At 38.9% G+C, this 11,864-nt stretch overlaps 1 long non-coding RNA gene across 1 annotated transcript; it reads right to left on the bottom strand.

Annotated features, from left to right (window-relative positions):
• Window positions 1-5,350: 5,350 nt before the first annotated feature.
• Window positions 5,351-6,148, bottom strand: LOC119409518. Its single transcript, XR_005186791.1, has 3 exons — window positions 6,085-6,148; window positions 5,572-5,693; window positions 5,351-5,407 (listed from the first exon to the last, which is right to left on the bottom strand). It is a non-coding gene; the product is annotated as an uncharacterized LOC119409518 (long non-coding RNA).
• Between the last annotated feature and the right edge of the window lie 5,716 nt (window positions 6,149-11,864).

Below are 11,864 nucleotides of genomic sequence, written 5' to 3'. Positions count from 1 at the left end.
AATAGAATAGAATAGAATAGAATAGAATAGAATAGAATAGAATAGAACAGAACAGAACAGAATAGAAATTAGGGATGGGGCTGATCCGATCCAGTATTGGTATCGGCCTCCGATACCAGCATAATTTACGTATCGGATTTTCCAATCCACCTGCCGATATTTTCTATCCGTGATGCATGTTGGCTTCAAACTATGGAATGGATTTCCTGAACGGCGGCGTGTCTCATGAACCCAGAGTAATAAGACCCGCCTCACATTCAGGAAATCCAGTTCATAGTTTGCAGCCAGCTACAAAGTGAGGACTGAGTTAGTAGCACTGTGGCTAACAGCTCACCAACTTTTCATCGAAACATGTCTGCTGTGTGGAAGTATTTTACACTAAACACCACAAAACAAGACAGCATCGTGCAATGTCTGCAGAGCCATAGCGCCACATTAAACCACTGAAAAGTTAGTTTTACGTTGGACATTCGAGCTCTGTGGCTTCAGCGGGGCGCTGCTCTTTGCTCCACCCAAAACAGGCGACTCGACCTCGGCCAGCCGTGTCCAATCTGCCCCGCTCAGTCTGCCCGTCTCTGAGGAGGGGGAGACTGAGCGCGGCTGCCCCAAATCAGGCTGCTTGCTTCGGATTGAACAAGAAGTAGACGTCGCTGAAACCACGGAGCTCAAATGTTTACAGAGAAGTTGCTAAACTTCATTATAATTAATGACCAACCACTATCAGTTGTAGAAAATGAAGAATTTCACAGCTTGATACTTGCAGTCAAGATATAGTTTACCCTCCAGGAGATATTTATCAGTACAACAGTAGACAATCATAAAAAAACATTATTTGAAAATTATATATATTAAAAACAAAAACAGCTACATTATAAAGTGATGTAAAATACTAAAAACAGGAACATGTCTGTTGGTTTATGCCATGAATTTAGCAGATGTTTGAAGCCATTTAACATTTAATTTTATTTTATTCATTTATTCATTCATTTAAAAGAAACAATTAAAAAAAATCAAAAAGAAAACATTAAATGAAAAGAGTGCAGAAAGAAGAAAAAAATTCTTAGACATGTCCCTTATTTAAAAAAATATATATAAAATAACTTTAAACAATCACTTAAATTAATATCCACTTTAAAGCTAGGAATAAAAAAACATGTTTTGTGTTAGCAGAATTTAATTCTAACTTTAAAACTTATCCAAAATTAATAAAACTTACCTCAAGTTGCCTGTTTGGACATGCATGCATATATTTGTACAAATTGTACTTGAGAGGAGATTATTACAGCCTCATGTAAAATCAATGATGATCATGATATCGGAACTGGATCGGTATCAGCCGATATTCAGACTTAGGTATCGGGATCGGATCGGAAGTAAAAAAAAAAAGTGAATCGTGCATCCCTAATAGAAATACTGTATTTTATTTAGCCTCATGGGGAAATTCAGCATTGTTGAAGCCACTCCACGAATACACAAAACATGAATCCCATTAAATAGACAATAAAAACACATAACACAAGTAAAACATTAAAACCAGAAAAAAATATCAAGTTAAACGAAATCAAAAATAAGGAATTGCAGTATTGCTCAAAGGTAGAAATTAATTCCTGTGTCTCTCGTTGGAAGGTCTCGGATGTAGAAGCTTATCATCCTTTGATAACTTTCTGAGAGTTTCATTAAAGTCTGTTCCGTGACTTATTAGATAATTTGATAACATTCCAGACAAACAAATTGGTGAAAACATTACTGCACTTTTTGCAGTGGGTGATAAATGTGACAAATAAGTTTTATAGTGGATCAACAAAGTGTCAAAAAACCCACACATCTGATGTAGGTTTGGTTTATAATTTGTTTTAGTTAATTAAAATCTAACTTTTTTATTTGTGTTATTACAGTTTAATAAATGCATGAATCCTACCAGATTTCCAAACTTCACACATTTCACTGCAAACTCTGCTGCCGTCCTGATGAACTGAAACTTAAACAAGTATCTCCAGTCAGACTACTGACTAATAGTCTCACTGGAATGAATGGTAGTTATACATTTACACACAGACTGAACTGTAAGAAAACAACCTCCATTTCACGATGGGATGTTCTTTAATTATTTTATTAGTTCTTTAAGTGTGACTTTTCCTGTGATGGACTTGCGACCTGTCCAGGATGTACCCCGCCCCTCACACAATGATTGCCTGACATGGGCACCGGCGACCCCCATGACACAAAATGGAAGAAGCGGGTAAAAGATAATGGATGGATGGAAGTGTGACTTTGTTCTTTCATCTAACAGTAACATTGCTACAACTAAATATCGTAATCTACCCTCTGTGGTAGTTAAAATTCAGAACAGTTTTCTTTTGGTCAAAAAATACTTTATATTTAATCATTCTGGGGACTGGTTTTGGAGAAATTTAAATTGGGCAGCTGAATAAAACCACAACAGGAGGGAGGCTGATGTTTTGCAATAAATTTTCATTCAACCTTTATTTATACAGGTAAATCCCATTGAGCCTCGAGGACTCATTTACAAGAGTGACCTGATTTAACAAAGAAAGATGACAACAATGGACAACAGCAACAACAATAAACAATTATAAAAAGTCATACTGCAGGTTTTTTTTTTTTACACAAATAGGATGGCTAAAAGAAAAAGGTAACAAAAAAAACAGCTAGATTCTAAGAACAACCAAAAGACAACCAAAACCAGCTGCTCACATGGTCAGCAGCAAACTGGTTGATCCACTCTGAGAAGGTGCTATTTAAGAGACTGAGCTGAATACAGCACCTCAGACTGAGGAAGTCTCTCAGATGAGAGACGAAACGTTTCTATAGATATTGTTTTTGCTTTGTTTTGTTCTTTTGTTTTTTTTGAATGTCCAGAGGACCAGATTGAACTTTTTTGGATTTTTCTACCTGGATTATTGAGCATGCATCAGGATAAGTAGATGCATAATTAAACGAATGAGTTGTCGAGATTCAAATTGGTGCTAATGATTTTTTGTTTATTTATTTTTTGCTTATCAGAGGCAGCGCAGAGTGACAGATCCCAACGAGTGGCGGAAGCAATTTTATCCACCACCAGGCTCAATGGCAGAGCCAGGGGCTTAGGGTTAGCCACCATAGATTAATCTTCAGCCACCCCAAACATTTAAGGAAACTATAATTTTAGGCAATAAAAACATATAGTTTTCACAAATAATAGGCATGGCCAGTTTTTATATACATACAAACCGGATTCCAAAAAAGTTGGGACACTAAACAAATTGTGAATAAAAACTGAATGTAATGATGTGGAGGTGCCAACATCTAATATTTTATTCAGAATAGAACACAAATCACAGATCAAAAGTTTAATCTGAGAAAATGTATCATTTTAAGGGAAAAATCTGTTGCTTTCAAATTTCATGGCATCCACATATCCCAAAAAAGTTGGGACAAGTCCATTTTTACCACTGTGTGGCATCCCCCCTTCTTCTTACAGCACTCAACAGACGTCTGGGGACAGAGGAGACCAGTTTCAAGTTTAGAAATAGGAATGCTCTCCCATTCATGTCTAATACAGGCCTCTAACTGTTCAATCGTCTTGGGCCTTCTTTGTCGCACCTTCCTCTTTATGAAGCGCCAAATGTTCTCTATAGGTGAAAGATCTGGACTGCAGGCTGGCCATTTCAGTACCCGGATCCTTCTCCTACGTAGCCATGATGTTGTTATTGCTGCAGAATGTGGTCTGGCATTATCGTGTTGAAAAATGCAGGGTCTTCTCTGAAAGAGATAACGTCTAGATGGGAACATATGTTGTTCTAGAACCTGAACATAGTTCTCTGCATTAATGGTGCCTTTCCAGACATGCAAGCTGCCCATGCCACAAGCGCTCATGCAACCCCATACCATCAGTGATGCAGGCTTCTGAACGGAGCGTTGATAACAACTTGGGCTATCCTTGTCCTCTCTGGTCCGGATGACATGGCGTCCCAGTGTTCCATAAAGAACTTCAAATCGTAACTCATCTGACCACAGAACAGTCTTCCATTTTGTCACACTCCATTTTAAATGACCCCTGGCCCAGTGCAAACGTCTGAGCTTGTGGAGCTTGCTTAGAAATGGCTTCCTCTTTGCACTGTAGAGTTTCAGCTGGCAACGGCGGATGGCACGGTGGATTGTGTTCACTGACAATGCTTTCTGGAAGTATTCCTGAGCCCATTCTGTTATTTCCTTGACAGTGGCATTCCTGTTTGAGGTGCAGTGACGTTTAAGAGCCCGGAGATCACGAGCATCCAGTAGAGTTTTACGGCCTTGACCCTTACACACAGCAATAATTCCAGATTCTCTGAATCTTTTGATGATGTTATGCACGGTTGATAGTTTGCATGTTCTCTCCGTGCATGCGTGGGTTTTCTCCGGGTGCTCCGGTTTCCTCCCACAGACCAAAAACATGCATGTTAGGCTGATTGGTAACTCTAAATTGTCCCTAGGTGTGAGTGAGAGAGTGAATGGTTGTTTGTCTTGTTTGTCTCTATGTGGCCCTGTGATGGGCTTGCGATCCGTCCAGGGTGTACCCTGCCCCTCGCACAGTGATTGCTGGACATGGGCACCAGCGACCCCCGTGACCCAAAAATGGAATAAATGGGTAAAGCTAATGGATGGATGGATGGATGGATGCACGGTTGATGATGATAACTTTAAAGTCTTTGCTATTTTACGCTGGGTAATACCATTCTGGTATTTTTGCACTATCTTTCTGTGCAACAATGGTGGAATTGGTGATCCTCTTACCATCTTGGCTTCTGAGAGACACTGACACTCTGAGAAGCTCTTTTTATACCCAATCATGTTGTCAATTGACCTAATTAGTGTTAATTGGTCTTCCAGCTGTTCGTTATATGCTCAATTTCCTTTTTCCAGCCACTTATTGCTACTTGTCCCAACTTTTTTGGGATTTGTTGACACTGTGAAATTTTGAATCAACATATTTTTCCTTTAAAATGTTACATTTACTCAGATTAAACTTTTGATCTGTCATCTATGTTATATTACGAATAAAATATTGACATTTGCCATCTTCACATCATTGCTTTCAGTTTTTATTCACAATTTGTTTAGTGTCTCAACTTTTTTGGAATCCGGTTTGTACATGAAAATGGGAAATCAGAGACAATCATGGCCTGAAAAGAACAAGTGATAAATTATTTGTGACAGAGCTGCAGCACAGTCACAGGTATGTGGGTTAAGACTTCAGGAAGTTATTTTGTTTGACCAAAATTTGCCATTTGTGGCAGTCAAATTTAAATGAAAAAAAAAAATCATCATTTTTTGTGATAAATGTACAAAAATTAGATTTCTAAAAACTTACCAGTAACATTCCAATCTGAACCAAAAACTCTTTGTTTACAATTCGAGATCTGAAGACCTGAGAGGAGATAAACAGTCAAACATGGCAAAAAGAAGAAACCAAAAAAATAATGAAAAGGTGATGTTGTATATAAACAAACACATCCAAACAATGCAAAAAGGCAGACACACTGGTTCTTAAACTGGGAGATTATTTATTTTGGCTATTGTTATACGAAGTACCTGAGATGAGAGAAGTTCAAGAACTACAGACATTGTTGGTAAGGTCTGTTTGAGCTGTCGGCTCTGAGTGTTCGATGGATGTCTCCTCCCAATCACACCTCCTAGTGCACATAGGACATCCTCTGGAGAAGAAACCAGGTGAGATAAAAGACACTGAGCTGAGAGAGGTCAAAGCAGAGCTGCACAATATGAGGAAAGCTTGCAAAATGCAAAAATATTTAATATTGACGTAACAATAAGACGGAATAAATAAACAGCACAATTTTCTCACGCCTCTTTTTGAGTTTTGTCATTGTGATATTTACAAAATTACCATATTTTTCACCCTATAAGTCACGTTTTTTTTTCCATAATTTGCATGCTCTGCGACTTATAGGCCGAAGCGACGTATTGATGGATTTTTCCACTTTATTAGACATATTTGGACTGATGCGATTTATAGGGCGGAGAGACGTGTACGGCAGAAAATATGGTATCTGTGTGCAGGGGATTGGTTGTAATTTCTCTACATACCTATTATCACTGGTGCAGCACTGCACAGGTATACCAGCATTAAGTCCAGACACTGATGAAGGTATCCTGATTGACTCAGATTCTCTCTAAGAGGAGTTGTTTTGCGCAGGTCTCTCTCCAGATACATCACAAGCCTACAGAAACAGACATTCACTTCAGACGTATTAAAGGAAATACAATCATTATAGAAAAAAAATGCTGGTTCACTAGCACACATTTAGATAGGAATAAAATTGACAGCATATTTGGATTTATTTTGATAATAATAATAATAATAAAAACAATAACAATGACAATAACAATGATGATGATGATAATAATAATTATTATTATTATAACAATTTGGATTTTTAGAGGCAGCACAGTGGCGCAACTGGTAGAGCTGCTGTTTCTCAGCGAGCAGTTTCCCCGGTTCAAATCCCGGTCTGGGGGCCTTTCTGGGTGGAGTTTGCATGTTCTCTCCGTGCATGCGTGGGTTTTCTCCAGGTACTCCAGTTTCCTCCCACAGACCAAAAACATGCATGTTAGTCTGATTGGTAACTCTAAATTGTCCCTGGGTGTGAGTGAGAGAATGAATGGTTGTTTGTCTCGTTTGTCTCTATGTGTCCCTGTGATGGACTTGCAACCCATCTAGGGTGTACCCCGCCCCTCGCACAGTGATTGCTGGACATGGGCACCGGCGACCCTCGTGACCCAAAAGGAAGAAGCGGGTAAAAGATAATGGATGGATGGATGGATTTTTAGAATTACCAATTTAAACAATCTGACGTATTGAATAGAACTGCCTTTCGGATTGAATTAAGTACTGAACCAAAAATACCTTGCCAAAATTCAAATGTATGCAAGGACATATGAATCTGATAGAAATGTGTGCTTACTTAAAAATTAATGGTATAAACATTTTAAAATAAACTAAATAGAAGTGGGCTAAGAAATTAGCTTTGTGGCATACCTTAATTTAGATAATTTTTATTGAATATTTGAGGAACCAAGTTTCCTCACAGTTCACTGCCTTTTTTCCGCTCTTTTTTCTTTCGGAAAGATTCTTAAAGGAGAGCCTAGTTTTAGTGTGTTAAATTATTACACAGTTTAAAGAGTGGAACATTTAACTTTTTTAAGCCCTTTTGTCAATTGTTCCTGTACATTTTCCACTTCAAAATTCAAGATTTTTTCAGACTCAGATGCTCTGATTTCATAATAGATTTTCTGGCCATTCTGTTAAACAAATATTTACCGTACATACTGTACAGGCTGTATAAAAATGATGGAAACAAAATATGCAAAACGATTCCAGGAAAATCAAACTCCTTTCCTAATGAGATTATGAACCTAATTACAAACCGGTAGTTCTCCTTCAATAAAATATATCGTTAATTTTGTAATATTATATTTCCATTTAGGGCAGAACGGTGGCTCAGTTGGTAGGTGTGTCATTTCTCGGCGAGAAGGTTGCCGGATCGAATCCTGGCCTGGGGCCTTTCTGGGTGTAGTTTGCATGCTCTCTCCATGCACGTGTAGGTTTTCTCTGGGTACTCCAGTTTCCTCCCACAGATCAAAAACATGCAAGTTAGTCTGATTGGTAACTCTAAATTGTCCCTAGGTGAAAGAGTGAATAGTTGTTTGTATCTTTTGTCTCTATGTGTCCCTGTGATGGACTGGAAACCTGTTTAGGGTGTCCCACGCATCTCGCATAGTGACTGCTGGACATGGGTACCAGTGACCCCCATGACCTAAAAAGGAAGAAGTGGGTATAAGAAAATGGAAGGATGGATATTTTCATATTTAAAGTTGTTTTACTTTTGGTTGTGCCCTTCTACAGAGGTCGTCACAGTGAGCAAACTCTCTCGAAGGATTTGGAAATTGTTTTAAGGTGGGTGCCCTTCCTGTCGCAACCTGGGCTTGAACTTGCACCCTCAGGATTACAGGACAGAGGAAATGACCACCAAGCTACCACAGCCCTTTTTACTCCCATTTAAAGTAAAAACTAACAAACTATGTTGTAGGGCAGGACTAATTTGTGATAATAAATGAGAAAATATTATGCTTTAATACAACCCATTTGTTAAAGTAGTAAAGTTCACAAAGTTTTTATAATGTGAACTACAATAATTGTTTAGTAAATGGAAATTAGAATAAGTATGGAAACATAACCAAATTCCTTTTTTTTTCTTCTTCTCATTTCCATATACAGTGCCTTGCGAAAGTATTCGGCCCCCTTGAACTTTTCAACCTTTTGCCACATTTCAGGCTTCAAACATAAAGATATAAAATTTTAATTTTTTGTGAAGAATCAACAACAAGTGGGACACAATCGTGAAGTGGAATGAAATTTATTGGATGTGTCAAACTTTTTTAACAAATAAAAAACTGAAAAGTGGGGCATGCAATATTATTCGGCCTCTTTACTTTCAGTGCAGCAAACTCACTCCAGAAGTTCAGTGAGGATCTATGAATGATCCAATGTTGTCCCAAATGACTGATGATGATAAATAGAATCCACCTGTGTGTAATCAAGTCTCTGTATAACTGCACCTGCTCTGTGATAGTCTCAGGGATCTGTTCAAAGCACAGAGAGCATCACAAAGACCAAGGAACACACCAGGCAGGTCCAAGATACTGTTGTGGAGAAGTTTAAAGCTGGATTTGGATACAAAAAGATTTCCCAAGCTTTAAACATCCCAAGGAGCACGGGGCAAGCAATCATATTGAAATGGAAGGAGTATCAGACCACTGCAAATCTACCAAGACCCGGCTGTCCCTCTAAACTTTCATCTGGAACAAGGAGAAGACTGATCAGAGATGCAGCCAAGAGGCCCATGATCACTTTGGATGAACTGCAGAGATCTACAGCTGAGGTCGGAGAGTCTGTCCATAGGACAACAATCAGTCGTACACTGCAAAAATCTGGCCTTTATGGAAGAGTGGCAAGAAGAAAGACATTTCTCAAAAATATCCATAAAAAGTGTTGTTTAAAGTTTGTCAAAAGCACCTGGGAGACACACCAAACATGTGGAAGAAGGTGCTCTGGTCACATGAAACCAAAATCCAACTGTTTGGCCACAATGCAAAATGATATGTTTGGCATAAAAGCAACACAGCTCATCACCCTGAACACACCATCCCCACTGTCAAACATGGTGGTGGCAGCATCATGGTTTGGGCCTGCTTTTCGTCAGCAGGGACAGGGAAGATGGTCAGAATTGATGGGAAGATGGATGGGGCCAAATACAGGACCATTCTGGAAAAATACCTGTTTAAGGGTGCATTCACACCAGCCCTGCTTAGTCCGCTTTAATCGAACTCCAGCTCGTTTTCCTAGAAAGTCCGGTTCGTTTAGGGAGGTGTGAACGTGCCATCGAACTCTGTCACGGAACAAAAAGGCGAACTCTGGCCCGGGCTAAAACCTAGATCTCGGTCCGGTAGAAGCGAAGTCCAGCGCGGTTCGAGTACAGTTTGAATGTAAACAGACCGAGCCCCGCTCCGCAGAGTAAACAAACACGCATTTCTCTTACCTTATATGGAGCCATCAGCTGCCTTGTGTGAAAAACAATATTCTCCATGGTCTTCCATCTCATCTTCTGCTCATGCTAAGTCCATTTTTGAAAAATGACAAAATATAACTCCTAAAACTGTTAAAACTTGATGCCACTTTGATTTTATTTTTATTTACAGAAGAAGAAGACGTGTCTTCAGAGGTTTTTGTGTCGTTTCTTTCAGTAGTTCTTGGTGCAGCGCCCCCACAGGCGAGCGGGGGAATAGGTTGATTCAACAGGTTGACTCAACTGCACAGTGCAGTATGAATGCAAACGCACCAGCTCAAATGTAAACAAAAGGTCATGAATATTGGTCCCCAACCGAACCAAGTCTACCGGACTATCTGGTGTGAAAACGACCTTAGTCTGCAAGAGACCCGAGACTGGGACAGAGATTTATCTTCCAACAAGACAATGATCCAAAACATAAAGCCAAATCTACAATGGAATGGTTCACAAATAAACATATCCAGGTGTTGGAATGGCCAAGTCAAAGTCCAGACCTGAATCCAATCGAGAATCTGTGGAAAGAGCTGAAGACTGCTGTTCACAAACGCTCTCCATCCAACCTCACTGAGCTCGAGCTGTTTTGCAGGAAGAATGGGCAAGAATTTCAGTCTCTCCATGTGCAAAAATGATAGAGACAAACCCCAAGAGACTTGCAGCAGGAATTGCAGCAAAAGGCGGCGCTACAAAGTATTAACGCAAGGGGGCCAAATAATATTGCACGCCCCACTTTTCAGTTTTTTATTTGTTAAACAAGTTTGGCACATCCAATAAATTTCATTCCACGTCACGATTGTGTCCCACTTGTTGTTGATTCTTCAGGAAAAATTAAAAATTTATATATTTATGTTTGAAACCTGAAATGTGGCAAAAGGTTGAAAAGTTCAAGGGGGCCGAATACTTTCGCAAGGCACTGTATTTCCAGGCTTGAAATACCACAATTGTAATTTTTATACTATTTAAAACTTTTCAAAATTGTATAGGGAAATTGCTTGCTGTCATTACTTAACACATTTTTATGACTACGGTACTTCGATTTCCTGCTTTAGAAATTGAACCACATAACCAGTAGCAAAGACAACCAAATATTTCCATTAATCTATACAAACTTTGCCATGAAGAGACTGTATTTATCAACTACAGAAATTTGCTATCATGTAATAGTTATTACATACTCTAGTTCAATGCCAATCTGTAAAAATAACAAAAATGTGTCTGTAATATTAATATGAATAAAAATTAGGATCAAAATCAAAGTCATTTTCATTTCAGGTTACTAAAATAAATTTAAAAGCTGCTCTGTTTAAATAATTTCGGAACATTTTATTTGGACATGGTAGATCCACATACTGCTTTATAAAAAGAGACACATCTGCCAGCTTTCTGTCAGTGGCTGCTGGAGACTCTCAGACTTCGCACACACAGCTGACCTACAAGTCGCCCACTGTGTGCCCGAGTGTGTGAGAGTGTATATGCTGAAAGCCAACACATTCCATTTTCACTGCCAATCCTGACATGTCCTCTGTGAGATTCGTGCAAGTTTATCTCTTAGAAACACACATTTATTTTCATGTAACCGAGGTGCTAATTAAACACAAGTTTGTGTGAGAGCAAAGCTGAGGGAAAATCTGTGTATGTGCGGTTGAGTCATGGAGGGCTCTCAGTGGGAGAGAGACCGGCAAAACAAATTTTAACAACTCTGCTGACAGAGAGATGCAGTGTCTGAAACGGAAGACTAGAAACAGACAGGAAAACAGCTACACAGGAAATGAGAAACAAGAATAAGGCATACGGCACATTATACATCCATCAACAAACTATTATACAACAATCTATAGAAATGGTCCAGAGAAGCAAAGACCTTGATTTGTGACCATGACCTTGGAGCTAGGATGATGAAAAGTGTATGTAACACTCGGCTAAAGATGATGCATATGTGCAAGTTTCATTACATTATCTTAAACAGATCGGAAGTTATGGGTGTGACAATCTAAGACCATGATGTCCTCCTTGCAAACCAGAGGGGTAGTCAGAAATACCCTCCATCCATCCATTTATTGATGGTATGAGCATGATAACTTGAAAAATATGTGAGGTATTTATGTTCATTTTGGTGTGTGGCTGCATCTACTGTAGGTGTAAGAAAGGTCACTTTCAAAATTTGGATTGCCTACATATATATACATATACACATATATATATATATATATAGGTATATCCGTAGGCCGGATATACCTTAGC

The sequence above is a fragment of the Nematolebias whitei genome, chromosome 5 (genome assembly GCF_014905685.2).
Source record: "Nematolebias whitei isolate Nwh7 chromosome 5, NemWhi1, whole genome shotgun sequence".
Taxonomy (NCBI): domain Eukaryota; kingdom Metazoa; phylum Chordata; class Actinopteri; order Cyprinodontiformes; family Rivulidae; genus Nematolebias; species Nematolebias whitei.
The sequence above is the reverse complement of the archived record's forward strand: the minus strand, read 5'-3'. Positions and strand labels throughout refer to the sequence as shown.